The sequence below is a fragment of the Rhinolophus sinicus genome, chromosome 2 (genome assembly GCF_057876585.1).
Source record: "Rhinolophus sinicus isolate RSI-liver-muscle chromosome 2, RSI-T2T, whole genome shotgun sequence".
Taxonomy (NCBI): Eukaryota; Metazoa; Chordata; class Mammalia; order Chiroptera; family Rhinolophidae; genus Rhinolophus; species Rhinolophus sinicus.
The window spans coordinates 159752145-159771257 of NC_142502.1; the positions used below are offsets into that span (position 1 = coordinate 159752145).

General features: G+C 42.2%; 1 long non-coding RNA gene across 1 annotated transcript in view; it reads left to right on the top strand.

Annotated features, from left to right (window-relative positions):
- Positions 1-19113, top strand: part of LOC109456350 (uncharacterized) — a 98579-nt gene that overhangs the window by 56153 nt on the left and 23313 nt on the right. The window contains exons 10-11 of the long non-coding RNA XR_016020461.1: positions 1557-1594; positions 3573-3737. This is a non-coding gene — a long non-coding RNA (uncharacterized LOC109456350). The remainder of the gene's footprint in view (positions 1-1556; positions 1595-3572; positions 3738-19113) is intronic.

The window sequence follows — 19113 nt, forward strand, 5'->3', positions numbered from 1 at the left end:
CGAGAACTGGGGCCCAAGATATGATGTTCTTCAAGGCAACATGAGGTAAACAAGGAGAAGAGGAGCCAATACTATCCACTAAAGTGGGGCTGTGGTTGGGAGGCAATTCCACCTGATCGCAGAGTCAACTTCCTAATGTTCATTAAATGCATAGATAGATGGATGGGTGGGTGTATGCATGGATGGATGGATGGATGGATGGATGGATGGATGGATGGATGGATGGACCAACAGACAGATGGTCCAAAAGGCATCTATCCACCCATCCATTCAAGAAACATTTATTGAACACTTACTATGTGCCAGTTATAGAGGCCACTTAGATGGATAAGATAGCTTTCCAATGAGATTGTAGTCTAGTCTTGTGGCACGGCAATGCAGTCATAAGTCAACCAATGGTGACTTTAAAAGTTTAAAAAGAAGTAATAATAGCTAACATTTTTAAGTGCCTATAGTGTGTTAGGTGGTTTTTCAAACATTATTATTACAGTTCCCAGTCTGGGGTGCTCCAGAAATCTCACAGGGTCACTGTGAGGTATTGTACATTTTGAGGAAAACATGGTGACACTCCCCATCTGTCAGACACTGCAAACTACTAGCTCAAGGTAGTTCACACTTTTAACATGAGATCACACCCCATTCTTTTTGATGATGTCATCTCTGTGGAGCTGGGTCTTTGGTAGCAGCTGCAATAAATAAACAAGAACCATATGTAAATCAGCACAGAACAGGAGATGAGGGCAGCAGGGGCCAATCAGATTGCAAGGCTTAAGAAATTGTACAGTGCCCAAGAGGTGCATACATCTCATTAATAAGTAATGGTTATTACGTGAACAAGAATGAAATAAAATTATTGCTTTCTTTCAGTATGTATGTATTATTTTATCAGAACAGAAATACTTAGGTTGTTATTAAGAAGTCGGTTCCAATAAATGGGACTCTAAGGTGTTTCTGAAGGCCTGTGAAAAAATTACTAAGGTACTAAGGACACCATAAACTGAGAAAGTTTGAGAACTTCTGTGTTGTTGCCAATCCTCCCAGGTTACTAATTTGCCAAGGTCATATAGTTCCAGAGTCAGAATTTTGAACCCAGATCTCTGCTTGTGGTCTCTAAAACCACATTACTTTTGTTTATGGGAGCTCAGGGGGCTCATCAGAAGATGGATAGGCATGGTAAGGCAGAAGTTGGAGAAGTAGGTGGGACCCACAGATCCTGGAACCTAGTAGATTTGAGCAGAGCCTTGAATGGCGCACTGCATAGTCACTCTGCTCTGTCACGCTTTACGTGCTGAATTTCTATGGGACCCGGTCTGGTGGGAGGAAGAAGAAACAACCCCTAAGAGGTACACAGCAGCAAACCCTCTGATTTTCTCAGTATGGTCACAAGAAGGGGAGAGGATAGGGTATGGAGACCATAGTGAAGTACAAGAAATAGGGGCTGAGTCTGCTCACATATTGGGGGTCAAATAACATTTTTGGAGCCTGCTGATTTTTGAAAACTTGAGTGGCTGCTGTCATAGTAATATCCCCAAATGACTGGACTTCTGTCATTTCAGGTGGGCAGATTCCTGCCAAGATTGTGAGGAGAGTGGAGGTAAGTTCCCCTAAGGGAGACACCCTCTGGAATTGGGAAAAATATAGGTCACCATCATTTGAACCTTGACTTCCTGCTCTTTTAACGCCAGGCAGACATTTCTTTGACCTCTAGAAATTCCTCTGCCTCAAGGGAAGACTTCGCCTCCTCTCCTCCCCACCCCCACCCCAGAGGTTTCCAAAGTGGGCTGGGAACAGATTCAAGGCAGGACCCCAGGGAAGCACGAAGAGCCTTGTGAGTGTGGAGAGGCTTCTCAGCAAAGATCTTCAAAGGCAAACCCCAAGGCCCTGAGCCCCCCAGGAGGGCAGGCTCCAAAGAAGAGTGCTGGAGGGAGAGCCTGCATGCTCCTGCCAAGGGGCCTGGACAGAGGGACCCCCTACAGTGGCAGCGAGCCTGCTTGTAGGAACCCTGAGAAGCCTAATTCAATTACCCTTATCAGAATGCCTCTGAACTTAACAAAGCAGATAATCAGTTCCAGAGACAGATACTGTGTGGGGGGCCAAAATTATTTTGTTTCCCAAAATTGGAGGCTGAAATTGGAGATGTTTGGGTAATAGAAAACATAATCCCTCCCTGGGCCTAAACCCCCTCCCAGTACCCACACCTGACACACCCCTACCATCAGAGCTACTAAGGAGACTGGATTTCAACACCTACACCCATCTTCTCCTTAACACACCTGGCCATGAACTTGACCTTGTTCCCCCACCCCCTTTGAGCCATAGCCAAAAGGAAGCTGTGTAGAGGTTGGAAGCAGGAGGGGAAAGGGATTAACATTAATTGAGCCCCTAAATATATCAGATTCATTATATACATTATCTAATTTCAACCACCCACACGCCTTTGGAAGAAAAATATTAGTGCCACCACATTACAGAAGGCAATGGAGATTTGGAAAAGCTAAATTCCTGCCTGGGACCTATCCCTATAAGCAGCATAGGTTAGATTCAAACACAGGTGTATCAGACTTTGCAACCCAGTATGCCACACGGCCTCATCAGACAGCAGATGGAAACTCACTCACTCAAGGATTCATAGCAACCTTCCAAGGTAGGATTGTCTTCTTCATGGGTGGGGAAATAGACTCAGAAAGGCCAAGTAACTTTCCCGAGGTCAAAGAGCTGGTGAGTTTCTCAGTTGGTTTTTGAAGCCAATGAGATTAAGCCAGGAATCTAAACCAGGGCTCTCTCATTACTGTCTCACAGCTGCAATCCAGATTGTTTTCTAGAGACTTCCCATAGCCCTAAGTGCAGGGAGCACATCTTCTCATTTTCCCCAGTGGACCTAATGCAGGGCTGGATGTGGACAGAACCAGCCAGCATGGGTGAATTTCTGGGTGCTGGGTAGCCGGGGATACTGCTGAATGATCAGATGTTTTCCTTCGCCAAAAGAGAGCTCTCAGCTTCTGTTTACTTAGAATTGTAGAGTATACAACATTAGCACAGGGAAGAACCTCTCATATTAGTGGATCATGCCTTTTATTTTATTTACTGATTCATTTATTTATTTATCTATTTATTTATTTGTACTCACCGTTTTGCTTAGGTAACATTAGACATGTACAAAATAATATCTATATAAGTTATAAAGCTTCGTAATCCTAGGACCTGTGAGCCCACCACTCCACCTTAGAACTAGACCATTATAATGGATGCTCCTCCCATTCTTTTCTCCCACCCCCACCCTCCCCACACGAACAGTTTTATGTTTATCATCCTGTTATCATTTTTATAGTTTTGCCAATGATGTCTGCATGGTAGATTGCATTATTGTTTTGAGTTTTAGATACCCTTTGCCACATGACCTTGTAGCTCCTCCCACTAGAGGCGGAATAAATTTCCCTGCCCAATGATGTTTGATTGGCTTTGTCCAATAGAATGTTGTAGGCATTGCCGGATGCCAATTCTGAGCGTAGGTCTTAAGAGGTGTCACATGTTTCCACTTTCTCCTCTTACATTCCTGCCTCTGCCATGAGAAGAACGTGCTCCAGGTCCCACTTGCTGGTCCAAGGAGGCTGAGAGACATGTGGCACAGACCTGGACCCAATCTGAAATTGGAACCGAACCCAATGGAGCCCAGACTGGATCAGCCAAATTCCAGCCAATCCACAGATACCTGAGTAAGACAGAGTACATGAAGTTTGGTAAGCCACTTTGGAGTAATTTGTTATGTACCATTCTTGTGGCGATCGCTGATAATATACAGTTGTCTCTGTGAAGAGCATGTCTGTTTTTGAGCTTTGAAAAATGACAACTAATATTGCACGTCATTATCTACTATTTACTTTTCTTTTCCACTCAACATTATGTTTCTGAGCTTTATATAATGGAATATAATACAGCAAAGGAACTACAGCCATAGCTCCCCCCCCCCTCCAATTTAGAGATAAGAAAAGACGAAGGATCTCCACAGGGCTCGTGAATGGCTGAATTGTCTTGGGAGCCCGCATCTCATTCCTTCAGCAAATATTTATTGAATGAAAGCAGAGCCCTTCCTTCAGTACTGGGACTAGACAGGTGCACTGGACACATAAGATTCTTGCCCCGAAGGGCCTTGTGTTATAGGGGCCACTTCACAGAAAGAGGGCAACGCACATCTGGGCCTCCTATCACTTCACTGCCAGCATTTCCTTATTGCCGCTGCCCTGCCAGCTATTTCCCTTCATTCCATTCACCAGCTCCTGTCCCTGGAGGCAGATAGTGTAATTAAGGCAGCATGTGCGGAGAGCAAGCAGAAACTATGGAGTGGATAACTCTCCTTGGGAGAACTGCTGGCAGACTGCATTCCAGGGGAAAAGGCCAAAGTCATTGGGAAACTGGGGCCCAAGGATTGATCCGTTTGGGAGACAGGTTTACATTTCTGCAGGTGGCATGTGTCTACTGGGAACAGGCAGTGAGTTGTCTGGCCAGAGTAAGCCGTGCAGTGAGCGCAGCAGCCGCATGGACTGGGCTCCTGGTGGGACCAACGTGGTCAGCAGCGCATCTTTAGGAGACAAAGAGAGGTGAGAAATGTTTCTCACCCTGGAGGACTTTGCAGCCAAATGAGAGAAGCAGGATACACCAAAAAATGCAAGGTCTCAAACCCCTTCGACAAACACCAAAGGGCATAGATAGAACCAGAGCTGAGCAGAAGTGGCTGAAATGACCAGGACGTGCTGCCATTCCATGGACAGGTTGTCTTTTGTTTCTCCATAACAGCTGAGTAGGTCCCATAAGCGTTGCCTTTCATTCCAGGCTTTGGAAAAGCACAGCGAGAATCACTTCACATTAAAACTAGACTGAACACAACCACATACTCCCTCAATGATTCAGAGAGCATTCCAGGGTGTTGCAGGGCCTCGGGGACATCGTTAGGAAAATCAGTTACTATACGGGATTGGAAGAAATCGCATCCTGATGATATGAGGTTTCACGGTGATTGGGCCCTGGGTAAAGAAGTTATTTTCAGTAATGAAGGATTCGCAACTCCTGCCAGATAGGAAAATGGCAAAACCAAGGACTGCGCTTGGCTGCTCCCACCTCCAGTGCTGGGGGTAGGGGAAAGGGCAGCGGGGACACTGCAGCTATGGGGTGATCACTCCTTGAGCTGAGGGTTGTGGACTGGGAAAGCTGGAAGGTCTAAGATCAGAGTGTATTGGCTCCTGCTGGGGGGAGGAGCCCTGGGGCGTGTTTTTACCTGTCTCTCCACCTAGTCCCATTTGAAAAATTCCCATTGCTCTGCTTTGTTATAGTTGTTTTCACTCTAAAATTAATGTTTTCAAAGACAGTGATTTCTGCCCCTATCGTTATGTGGGAGGGATGCCCCCGGGGAAGGAAAGTAAGGCATGGCCTGCAGTGGAGTAGTGAGGAGCCAGTGGGTCCCCTTCAGTGACCCAGATCTTACGTACTGCAGATGACTGCCAAGTCAGAGGGTAGCAGAGTGATTGGAAAAGGCCAGACATCCTGAGGTCAAGTCAGCTCTCCCTTTTCCTAAAGGTTCAATCTTTGCAGTGCAAGGCTTTATACCTCCTTGGGCCTGGGTGTTCCCTCTGTAAACAGGGTCCAAGAGGACAGTTGTTCTAACCATAGACAATTTCCACCTTCAAGAGCCTGTGGTAAAACCAAACTCTTCTTAGAGAGGTGGCAAGAAGAAAGGAAGAAAATGACCACATTTATCTGGGCCGTAGTTGAGAAAATACCAAGTGACTCTTAGCCCATATGGTATATTTTCTTTCTCTCTTGGATTTATTGCTATTGTATGTGTGTTAATGTTATTGCCCCAGTTGGATTACATGTGTCTTGGCAAGAAAAAGTTTCATAGAACTCATTGAATTTCAGAACAAATTGTATTATGAAAATATATTATAAAATTAGTAATTATATGAATCTCCATTTATTAGATTAGAATAAATACCTCTCTATTGATGATATATCATTATAGATGATATCATTTATTTCTCATATCCACGTTTTTATAGTGTCTCTGTACCTATTTTACAGACGAATAAACTGAGGGAAAGAGAGGTTAGAAAACTTACTAAAGGTTACATAACTAGTAAATACCAGAACTGGGACTTGAATGCAAGTCCTCAAACTTAAACTTCTGGACTCCTTAGCAGTCATTTGGATCTCTTCTGTATCTCATATGACACTCCACATAAATGAAGATGCATAACAGGCCATCAATAAATAATTGTGGGTTGATGGGTACCACACAAGTATAAATTGCCCAGCTGAAAGGCTGGGGCAGAATCAAATGGCCTGGAATGATTTTTTTTTCTCACCCAGAAATACCCTTGGGGCCCTCTGAGTGTCCCATGCTGTAGGAACCAAGGCACCAGAGGGTACCCGCCTGGACCTGTTGGCACATACCCCAGTCATGTGGCTGGCCAGGCGCCTGCGGTTCCCCTTTCTCACAGGAGAAGCCAGCAGGCCCAGACCAGGACTGGAAGCCCCCTGTACAAATACATTCCAGTTTGCATTCACCCCTGACCAACAGACAGGGCCCTACAAACCGCCCAGCAACACCAGCCAGGAAAAAGCCCTCAGTTCTGGCCACAGGAACTTCACCAATGCGTCAGCCTGAGTCTGAGGCGCCAGCTCTGCCCACAGAGCATCCAGAGGCAGTAACCTCACCCAGGACAGGTCGCATGGACTCACTGAATTTGATTTGCCCATCCGGGGACTGGGACAAAAATCGAAAAGCAAACACCTGGTACAGTTCAGTTGGTTATCTTAACCACAAGTAAGACTGGATGTACGCGGAGGTCCATCTCATTTGCCCCAACAGCTCAATTTGGGAATACATTTGTATGCAGCTCACCCAGGGCCAGGTACTTGGTTCTTCTGGTGCCATCAGCTCTGGATTTGGTCACTTTGGCAGCTTGGCCTGTTCCCTGGACTGTGCATAAGTGCTCCTTTCCTCCCCCAACTTACCTCCCACCATTCATCATCCGCACTAACACTTTTGGTGCCTCATGCAGTAGCCCCGATCTCAGATCTGGGGGAGCCCTTGGGCCCACTGACATGGCACAGTCATCATCTTCTATTCATAAGCCTTCAAAGACTCCCCAAGTCTACTACAACCGATTTGGACCTGTTAGAACTCTTAAACTCTTCTAAATGTCTCCACCAGCTCCCACCGATCAGCTCCTGTTTCTCCCAGCACACACCTTCTGTCTTACTCGACCAAGCTCTTCACTGGCCCAAAATACAGTAGACCCAATTTGACCTCAGGGCCTCTGTTCACGTTGCTCTCCTCACCTGAAATGCCCTTCTCTATGTCCCATTCTAGCCTGATCTTCCCATCCTCCAAGGCCCCATTCTCAAGGAATCCTTTCTTGGTGGCAGTGATCTCTCTCTCTTCTGAAACTTCACAACACTTCATTGTATCCTGTCTTGAATTGTTATTGAAGTGTTCTACACCAATAACTACTGAATCAATACACTATATAATAAATAACTACCTCTCTTCACCTGGCAACCAGGGCCCCTATTCGGGCCCTCATTCAGCCCTGCCTTTCCCCATGGGGTGATGAGTCTGGAACCAAGTGAACGTGCCCATCTTGAGCTTGCACTCTTTCTATTCCCACCTTTAGACTGTGTTCCTGATGCCCAGGACCCCAGACTTCTGTCCCCAAACAGCCCTGAATCTATTTCCAGAGCCTGTGGAAGCCCCTTACCCAGGTCTGTCTTTCAGGGGACAAGGAGTGGCCAGGGGGCGGCTGTTTGCTGGGAGGTAGTTTTGTGAATGGAGCTTGGACACCTGGGCTGGAGGCCCTTTGGTGGGGGGGGGGCCTTTGGACGAGGGGGTCGGCCTCTGCAGGCTAGTGTTCCCCAGCTGCCCTTTAGTTCACCCACTGGAGGGTGAAGCCAAGAGAGAAAAGTAGAGTGATATTTGGAGAGAGAAAGTTTGAGCAGATATGACATTGTTAAAACTCTGGATCCAGCCTGTGCCGAGACTTTACTTTCCAATTAACTGAACCAAAATATTTTTCTTCTTTGCTTAAATTCATTTGAGATGGGCTTCTGTCTCTTGCAACTAAAACTGATGAATACAATCGTGATGATGAGGATGATGATAATGGCGGCGGTGGTGGTGGTGGTGGTGATAGCTGACATTTATTAGATCATTTCATGTTCGAGGCACTCTGCTTTACCTATTAGCACACTTATTCTTTCACTACCTCATGAGGGAGTTGGTAGTATTATCCCAATTTTCCAGATGAAGAAACAGTTTCAGAAAAGCTAAGTAACTTGCCTGAGGTCACACGGTATTCAAACCCACGTGTGTCTGACCCCTAAACCTGTGCTCTTACCTGCTTTGCCTTTTTTAAAATTAAATTTATTGGGGTGACATTGGTTAATAAAATTATATAGGTTTCAAGTGTACAATTCTATAATACATCATCTATACACATTGGGCTTTTTTTATTGCTTGCCCACAGTGCGAGTTGGGCCACATAAAAGGCATGGGACTTAAGTGGTGTGTAGTGAGCCGCTGTAGGACAACCAAGGCTCTGACAGAGGAGGAAAAGGCAAGGGTCAAGGGTCAGGATGCACAGGGTGCAACATGCTCAACCCAGCAGTTCTTGTCAATGGTGAGGAAGAGGGGAGAAGATGGTCCTTCTCCAAAATGCATTCCCCTGTACCTCTCCCTCTCGGCCCCAAGCTAAGGCTTCTGCAGCAAAGCTTTGGGAAGAAGGACAAAATCTAGAGTCTGCCAGCATGGCTTTTAATGTCTCTGCAGCGTTCAGTAGGTTATGCTTTTCAGCAAATATACAGAGTAGTTTATGCTGCTATTCAGTTAAATCCTGATAATGAGCAGAATTATAGAATGCATGTTATATATTGCACATATAAAAGAATGCGCATGTTATAGCGCAGATGGTGGAGGGTGGCCAAGTCCAAGTGTTCACCACTACCCAATATTAAATACGAGGTCAGACAATTAAGTTCACTACCTCATCCTAGAAAAAGTGCCCCATACCTCATTGCTGAATATCACTACAGTCACCTTCGAAGTACTCGCCTTGGGAAGCTATGCACCAATGCCAGTGCCTAGTCCACCCTTCAAAGCAATTTTGGGACTCTTTTCCTGGAATGGCCATCAGAGCTGTTGTCATATTATCCTTGATGTCCTGAATGTCATCAACATGTCTTCCTTTCAACATTTCCTTTATCTTTGAGTAAAGAAAGAAGTCACTGGGGGCCAGATCAGGTGAGTAGGGAGGGTGTTCCGATACAGTTATTTGTTTCCTGGCTAAAAACTCCCTCACAGACAGTGCCGTGTGAGCTGGTGCTTTGTCGTGATGCAAGAGCCATGAATTGTTGGTGAAAAGTTCAGGTTGTCTAACTTTTTCATGCAGCCTTTTCAGCACTTCCAGATAGTAAACTTGGTTAGCTGTTTGTCCAGTTGGTACAAATTCATAATGAATAACCCCTCTGGTATCAAAAAAGGTTAGCAACATCATTGCAATAAGTTCACAAACTTAATTGTCAGACTTTGTGTATATAGGCTATCCCAGATATGGTCCATATTGGAGCCCAGCACACACCCAGAGAGTAACTAAAATCATGCAACTTAAGTCTGGCCTCTTCAAGTGAAAGAAAAGTACAAACCCTAAGAGGGCTTTGCTCATGTCTCTTATGACTACATGCATACTTGGAGATCAGTCACCATTTGTCCCGCCCTTAAGGAAAGCAGCTAATAAGACTGAAATTAGCACAAGAAGATGTATGTAGTGTGCAAGATAGCAGGATTGTCATAAAAGGTTTATTGCTGCAAGCATAAGAAAACTGCAAGAGGCAGCCTCTGCTATGCCACATGTGAAAAATGCCCTCATCCTGCTGGCACCACCATAAAATCTTTATAGAAAAGAGCACAAACCTTCCCACTGTCTAGTACTCACCAAACACTCATGAAGCATGCAGAGCCTTCCCATTTTCAGGCGTGGGTTTTTCAAAATCTTCCAGGAAGGTCAGCAGTCATGGCAGAATGATCTCTGTGCTGCCTCTTGGAAGGGTCCAAATCTAAATACATTTTACTCCTTACCTTTCTGTAGTAGGACATATGCATTGTAAGCAAGTGCATTTTCTACTAAGAGCCTCCGTTTCCCATAAGTAACACCCATACATCAGTGAGCCTGAAACCTAGGCCTGACAACATGGAACGGTTAGAATGTTTCCTTCATTTGTTCATATATTCATCAATATTTTTGAACAAAGAGTTTGAGAGGTAAATAGGACAGACTGTTATAGAAGTAACAGTGAAGTGAGGGCACGACGTGAACTTGGCTGCGTGAACTTAGGGCTAAGAGCAACAGGCGAAAATGCAGAGTTTGGGTGGACAGGAATTCAGAGGAAGGATTTGGGGTAGAGATATAATCCTGGGATACGTGGGTACCTCAGTTGCAGTTGAGGCATAGGGATAATAGAGATTGCCTAGAAAGAGTGTAGAAAAGAATAAGATTTAGGACCAAGGCTTGAAACCTATCAACTGTTTTTATTTAAACACATAGCCAACCTTTATTGAGATATAATTCACATACCTAAAATTCAACCTTTTAAAGTGTACAATTCAGTACTTTAATATATTCAGAAAGATGTGCAACCATCACTACTAATTCTAGAATATTTTTGTCACCCCAAAAGGAAACCGACCTTCACCCCCAGCCTCTGGCAACCACTAATCTGCTTTGTGTCTCTACGGATTTGCCTATACTGAACACTTCATATAAATGGGAACATATGATATGTGACCTTTTGTGTCTGGCTTCTTTCATTTAGCACAATGATTTTGAAATCCATCTATGTTGTAGCATGTATCTGTACGTTATTCCTTTTTATGGCTGAATAATATTCCATTGTATAGATATGCCACATTTTGTTTTATCCATTCATCAATTGATGAACATGTGGATTGTTTCAATTTTGGGGCTATTATGAATAAGAATAAGGCTGCTAGGAACAAGTTTTTGTGTGAACATATGTTTTCAATTCTCTTATAGACTTAGGAGTGGAATTACTGGGTCATATGGTAACTCTGTGTTTAATTTTTTGAGGAACTGGCAAACTGTTTTTACAAAGCAGCTGCATGATTTTACATTCCCACCCACAATGTCTGAGAGTTCATTTCCCCGCCTCCTCGTCAGCACTGGTTATTGTCTGTCTTTCTGATTTAGCCTCCCTGGTGGGTGTGAAGGGGCATCACTGGGATTGGTTTGCGTCTCTCTAATGATGATGAGCGTTCTTTCATGTGCTTATTGGCCATTCGTATATTTTCTTTGCCAAAATATCTATTCAAATCTTTTGCCCATTTTTAAGTTGGGTTGTCTTTTTATTATTGAGTTGTAGAGGTTTTTAAATTCTGGATACAAATCCCTCATCAGATATATGATTTACAAAACTTTTCTCCCATTCTGTGTGGGTTGGCTTTTCACTTTATTGATGGCATTCTTTGAAGTATGAAAGTTTTTAATTTTGATGATGTTTACCTATTTTTTCTTTTGTAATTTGTGTTTTTGGTGCCATCTCTAAGAAACCATTGCCTAATCTGGGGTCACAAAGAATTAAGATTAAGCTATATTTTCTTCTAAAAGTTTTATAGGTTTAGCTTTCACATTTAGAGCTCTGATCCATTTTCATTAACTTTTATGTATGTTTCGGAGGCCAGAATCCACATTTATTTCTTTGTATATGTATATATCCAGTGGTTGCAACACCATTTGTTGAAAAGACTATTATCTCCCCATTTAATTGTTTTGACACCATTGTCAAAAATCAATTGACCAGAAATGTAAGGGTTCAGTTCTGGATTCTCCGTTCTACTGTATTGATCTCTAGGTCTATCTTTATGCCAATAGTACACGGTCTTGATGTGTAGTAAGCTCTGAAATTAGAAAGTGTGAGTCCTCCAAGTTTGCTCTTTTTCAAGATTGTTTTGGCTATTCTGGGTCCCTGGAATTTCCACATTAATTTTAAGATAAGCCTATTAATGTCCACAAAGAAGCCAGCTGGGATTTTAATAGGGGTTGCTTTGTCTCTGTATGTTAATTTGGGGAGTATTGCCATCTGAACAATATTAAGTCTTCCAATCCATGAGAAGGCGATATCTTTTTTCTTTTATTTCTTACAGCAGTGTTTGTAGTTTTCAGGATACATGTCTTGCACTTATTTGGTTAAATTTATTACTAAGCATTTTATTCTTTTTGATGCTATTATAAATGGAATTATTTTCGTAATTTTATTTTCTGATTGTTCATTGTCAATGTTATGGAGACATAATTGATTTCTGCATATTGATCTTGTATCCTGTAAACATGCTGAATTTGTTTATTTGTTCTGATATCTTTTTATAGATTCCGTAGGATTTTCTACATACAAAATCTTGTCATGTATGAATAAAGCTAGTTTTACTTTTCCTGTTTCAATCTTGATGCCTTTTATTTCTTTTTCCTGCCTAGTTCCCCTGGCTAGAATCTCCAGTATAATTTTGACTAGAAGTGGAAAGAGCAGACATCCTTGTTTTATTTTTTAACTTAAGTGGAAAGCATTCAGTCTTTCACCAGTAAGTTGATATTAGCTGTGGGTTTTTCATGAATAACTGTAATAGTTATATAACTGCCATAACTAATATTATTATCTCCCAGTTCTGTAGTTTAGAAGCCCAATATGGGCTTCACTGGACTGAAACCAAGGTGTCAGCCTATGTTCCTTTCTGGAGACTGTAGGGGAGTCTTCCTTGCCTTTTCCAGCTTCTAAAGGCCACCCACAGTTCCTGGCTCATGGCCCCTTTCCTCCATTTCAAAGCCTGTAACATGGCATCTCTCTCATGGCATTTCTTCTGTAGTCACATCTTTTTCTTACTGACTATAGCAGACAAAGGTCACAATTTCAAGGATTCAAGTGATTAGGTCCCATCTTAACATTTTTTTTTTTTAAGGAGGGCGCAGCTCACAGTGACTCATGTGGAGATCGAATTGGCAACCTTGGTGTTATTAGCAACAATCTCTAACCAACTGAGCTAACTGGCCACCCCCCCTGCCCCCATCTTAACTTTCTTAACCATAGTCACATCTGCAAAGTCCCTTTTCCCACGTAAGTTATCATAGTCACAGATTTCAGGGATTGGAATGTGGATATCTTTGGGGGGGGGGCATTATTTTGCCTACCACATTCTACTCTCTGACCCCCAAAGATTCATATCTGTCCCACATGCAAAATACATTTACCCCATCCCAAGATCCCCCAAATTCTCAACTCATTACAGCATCAAGAAGTCTAAAACCTCACCTATATCTCATCAATTCAAAAGTCCCAAATACCATCCCTAAAGCATCAATGTAAGTATGGGTGAGACTCAGTATATCTGTCCCAGAGCACAGTTCCTCTCCATGTGGACCAGTGAAACTGAAGAAACAAGTTATGTGCTCCCAAAATATAAAGGTAAGACAGGCATAGGTATTCTGGCTCAAAAGGGGAGGAAATAGAAAGGGAAAAGAGTCATTGGTCCCCCAAAATGTAGAAATCCAACCAGGCAAACTCCATGGGACTTCAAGCCCTGGCGATAATCTTCTGGGGCCCTCAGTTCCCACTGCTGGGTCCTTGGTTCTACCGTCTGAGCCTGAGGCTCCATCTTCTGAGCCATCCGTTCTCTCTCAGGAAAGGTTACATGTCTTTGCAGCTGGGTAGTTTTACCAGCCTGTTTCCTGCCTGAAGAATTTTGAGGGTCCAACAGCTTGCTTTCATTTGGTTCTCTTTGTCCCTTTTGGTACAAGCTGGCAGTGTTTCTGCTGGTATAAAATTTTCAAGAATCTGTTGTTCTCCCATTAGACAAAAGGTCCCTCCACAGAGTCTCCCTAAATCTTCCCAGCTCTATTTTTGGCTTCTGATGAGACAGCTGAGGGTGTCTAAGTGTCATACATGTAATCTCTAAGAGCCTTTGGTGAAATTGAATACTCTTCTTTTTTATTTTTCTGAGGTATCGGCAAAAGGTTGTGCAGCTACACTCTCAACTTTTCTCCTCTACTTTCCTGAGAGTGAATCTCTCCTAGAGTCTTTTGCAATCTGCATAAGCTGAGAATTTCCCAAATCATTAAGTCCTGCATCCTTTTTTCTTTTTTTAAGTTCTTGCTTCAATTTTTCTCTTGCATTTTACTATAAGCAACAAGAAAAACTAGGTCACACCTTCAACACTTCACTTGGAAACTTCAGCTGAATGTTGAATTTCATCATTTACTAGTTCTGCTTCCCACATAACTGCAGGACAAAATTCTGCTCAGCTTTCTGCCACTATGTAACAAGAACCCCCTTTCCTCCAGTTTCCAATAACATGTTCCTCATTTCCTTCGGAGCCTTCAACAGCAGCACCTTTAACACCCATATTTCTACCAACAGTCTGTTCCTGATGATTTAGGTATAATCTGAGGCAATTTATGTTTTCTCTACTGTGCTTCTCATTTCCTTCTGAGTCCTCATTAGCAGCGTTTATTAGCATCTGTATTTCTGCTAACGGTCTGTCCAAGGCAACCTAGGCTTTTTCTATCATGTTCCTCCGAATTCTTCCAGCCTCTGCCCATGGCCCCATTCCAAAGCCATTTCTGCATTTCAGGTATTTGTTACAACAGCACCCCACTTCCAGGGACCAAAATCTGTATTAGTTTTCTACTAGCGTTAGTATTCTATCAGGTTGAGGAAGTTCCCTTCTAGTCCTGGTTTGTTGAGTATTTTTAACACGAAAGGGTATTGGATTTTGTCAAGTGCTTTTCTGTGCCTCTTGAGATGATCATGTGATTTTGGGTCCATCCCCTTTTAAAGACTGTATGGAGAGGAAGGAGCCTGCAAAGGAGAGAGTAGTAGCCAGTCATAAAGGGAAACCAAATGGTCGTGGCGATATTGAAGCCAATAGAAGAGAAGGGGGTTAAAGGAGGGAGTGGCCAAGATTATCAACATTGTTGAGAGGTAAGAAAAGATGGGAACTAAAAAAAATGTTCTTTTTTATTGAGGTAAAATTGGTATATAACCTTATATGAGTTTCAGGTGTACAACAATATAAGTTGACATCTGTGTCCCCCACAAGGGGTCACCACGAAAGTCTAGTTGCCATCCACCCTACAGTTGACCCTGGTTCTCCCCTCCTGCCAACCTTCCAATCCCCTTCCACCCTGGTACCCACTGATCTGTTCTCTGCAGCTATGACTTTGTTTTTGTTTTGTTTGTTTGTTCATTTATTTTGTTTTGCTTTTTAGATTCCACATATGAATGAAGTCATACGATATTTGTCATTCTCTGTTTGATTTATTTCACTTCGCATAGGCCCCTCAAAATCTATCCCTGTTGTCAAAAATCGCAAGATTTCATTCTTTTTTATAGCTGAGTAATATTCCTACGTGGTGTGTGTGTGTGTGTGTGTGTGTGTGTGTGTGTGTGTGTATGTACCACATCTTCTTTATCCATTTGTTCATCAGTGGACATGGGCACTTAGATTGTTTCTGTATCTTGGCTACTGTAAATAATGTTACAATGAACATAGGGATGCATATATCTTTTTGAATTAATGTGTTTGTATTCTTCAGATAAGTATCCAGCAATCAAATAGTTGGATAATATGTTTTTTTTATTCTTAATTTATGAGGAACTATCATACTGTTTTCTATAGCAGCTGTGCCAATTTACATGCCCACTGGCAGTACACAAGGGTTCCCTTCCCTTTTCTCTACAACCTCTCCAACACTACCTGTTTCTTGTCTTTTTGATGATAGCCATTCTAATAGATGTGAAGTATTATCTCATTGTGGTTTTGATTTGCATTTCCCTGAGAGTGAAGTTAACATCTTTTCATGTTCCTATTGGCCATTTGTGTCTTCCTTGGAGAAATGTCTACATATTCAAGTACTCTACCAATTTTTTAATGGAGTTTTTGTTTTTTATTGTTGGAACAATGCTCATTTTGATTTGTTTTGTGGAGGTCATTTATGAGCTTTGTAATAGCTATTGTAGTGGGATGAGAGGAGGCAAAAAAGACCTTTGAGACGGGGATGACGTTCCCTGAATTTCAGGGAGCCGAGGTAAAAGCTAGAGGACAGTGATTACATTGAAGTGGTTAGCAACAGGAGAACATACCGGACTTTCATACAGTGGAGTTTGGATACAATTTGGCTGAAGCAGGGAGGGCTAGAAATGTGTCCTCCGTGTCTGAGATTCTCGAATAAAATTTGTAGCTTTTTCTGGAGTTAAGAATGGACGTTTCCAGGCCTCAATTTTAGGAAGCAGTTCCTACCCTTTGGGAAGACATGGTGGACTCCCACCTGCCACAACCCATGAAGAAAACCAGTGGGGCTGCGATAGGTTGCACCATCTTGACAACATACCCAGGCTCGAGCCCCACAGCTGACGGTGGACTGAAATCCAGATATGGTATCTAGATTTTTGATGACTCTTTAAAATGTGAAGCTTTTCTTGTGGGAAGCGGTGGACTCCTGGCCTCAGGGAGAAGCATTTCAAGGCAGCAGCAGCTGAGATTATCATCCACACTGAGAAAAAGCCAGCTCCACCCGGTCCTCTGGGCCCAGCCTTTTGACTACAGTCTTGGATGGGGCCTCCCACTCAACAGGACCTGGGAGACCCTAGTGTTCTGCTGTAATGCTCATTTCCCTCTACCTGGCAGCCTTGTTTGATTGAACGTTTCCCTGGGATATTTATGTGGAAACCAAAGAAAATACTCCAGGGTCGTTTTTAATAAGTGCCAATCCCTCCTAGGCTATCTGCAGCCATAAACATTTACGTCTAATATCCCAAAGAAAATGTTGATGCAGTCTGATGTGGGGGCGACAGCACACAGATTAGTCTAAACAAAAACATGAGGGTGACAGTTTGCTTTTTTCTGCGTGAAGCTGCGTTCACTCATTTTTGACATAAAAGTGCAATTTGCATATTCTTTCAAGTCTGTTTAGCTGCAAACACATGTGTGTTTGGGGCACAGAAATTTAAAATTTGTAAATTATTCAGAAACTACTGCCAAATTGTAATCAAGTGGTAGGAAAAACATTCTACACTCAATAGTTGTATGTTCAGAGGGGAGCCTTTCTCAGGCTCAGGAAACATTTTTAAATACACTGGTGCTTAATCAACTCGGAAAAAACAGGGGGAGAAATGTTTACTTTGTTAGTAACAATTTAATATAGATGTTGGGATTTCTTTTTCTGTTTATTGAACATTGCAGAAAGGAATGATTTTAGCATTGTGACATTAAATAAATAAGGTGCCTTCCTAGAGAAAACTAAACATTGTGATTAAGCTAAAGTAGGAATTTCTAATGCCTCTCTAAAAACCATTTTAAGCCTAGCACTGTAATTACTAGAAAGCAATTCAGTGCAATTTAATGTATATATACTATGCCTTGTAGATTGCAACATTCGGTATGTATTCAGTGCATCTCACCTTTGATGTCTACCCCCTTCTCATTTCCTCTTTTCTTCTGTGCATCTAGCAAATATTAGTTGGAGGGCCTACTTTTTACGAAGCACTGTACTGAGAGCCCTAGGGTCCAAAGAAGTTATTTATGGAGATGGAGATGTACACAGGGAAACTATTCGTGTGAGAGGTTGAGGCCTGGCTGGCACTGGCAGGAGTGCTGAGTATGAACAAAGAGTGGAAGCGCTTGCCTCAAATTAGATGGAGGGTCAGTGAGGAGAGAACACTTTCACTCCCCTGCCAAAGCCGATGAGAGAGTGAAGCTCACTGATGCTGTGCAATAATCATGACATTGCTTCCATGACATGTCTACACAATGTAACGCACAGATTGATGCAACCAAGTTAAGCTTTTAAAATCAGCCCAATTCAGTCCACCCAACATCTACTTCGCCTAATTTACTGTTTGACTGTTACCAATGGCAACCTTGAGAAGTGGGATGGAAGTGGTGTGGGGAGAGAAATTATTGTGACTATTTTTGAAAACAGTCGACTATGGATGAGAATATTCTTTTAATGGAACTAAGTTGTAAATGGGAAACCAGATTATTTAAATATCAAACAGAAAAATAGCAAATAATTTCAGAGTTTGACAGGGTGGATTATCAAAGATAGCTGAAGATTGGGACAGACTTCTCTCATCCATAATTCCACTGATTCACTCCTTTCATTTAGTCATGCATTCACTCATTCAAGGAACATCAGTGGAACACCGAATTGGCAAAGTCCAGAGTAGACATAGAAGACAGAAACCCTGTTCTTATCTCGTATGTGCTGAAATTATTTTCCGTGGTTTCCACATAAATATCCCAGGGAAATGTTTAATCAAACAAGGCTGCCAGGTGGATGAATACAGGGAAAATTGCTCTCCAAAAGGTCCCAAAAGAGGCAAAGTATGACATAAGCAAAGTTTGTTTTGAGACCTCTGCACTCAAGCTCTTGAGCTTTATATGGTGATTTAACAAAAATTTTTCTTTAGGAAAGATTTTCTTGCATTTTCTACAAAGATGATTCACAATTTGGTTGCTCATGTACATATTTATTATGCATGGGTATTGTATACTTTTTTGTGCATGTAAATACTTAGTATCAATAGGGGCATTCAGTGAGAAATCATATTCACATCATTGCTTCAATTAAATTATCCAATCTTCTTTCCAACTAAGTCCTCCTTCTCCTGATACTTTCTACAGCTCGTTTTACATATGACTTGAATTAGGACCATCATTCTACAGAGAAATTATTTGAAAATCCCTTCAAAAGGCAAAATAAATAAAAGGCCATAAAAAGTGGAAAAGAAGAAGTAAAACTTTTTATTTACAGCTACCATAATTGTACATGTGGAAATTCCAAAAGAATCTGTAACAAACTATTAGAACTAATAAGTGAATTAATACAAAGTCAATTGATAAAATTGTATTTCTATAAAAGACCGACAAAATGGAAAATAAAAAATTAAAAACCCTATAGCATTACAATACCATTAAAAATATATGAAATGTTTAGTGATGTATCTAACAAAATTTGTGTAAGACGTGTACACCGACAGTACAGCAAATTGCTGGGAGAA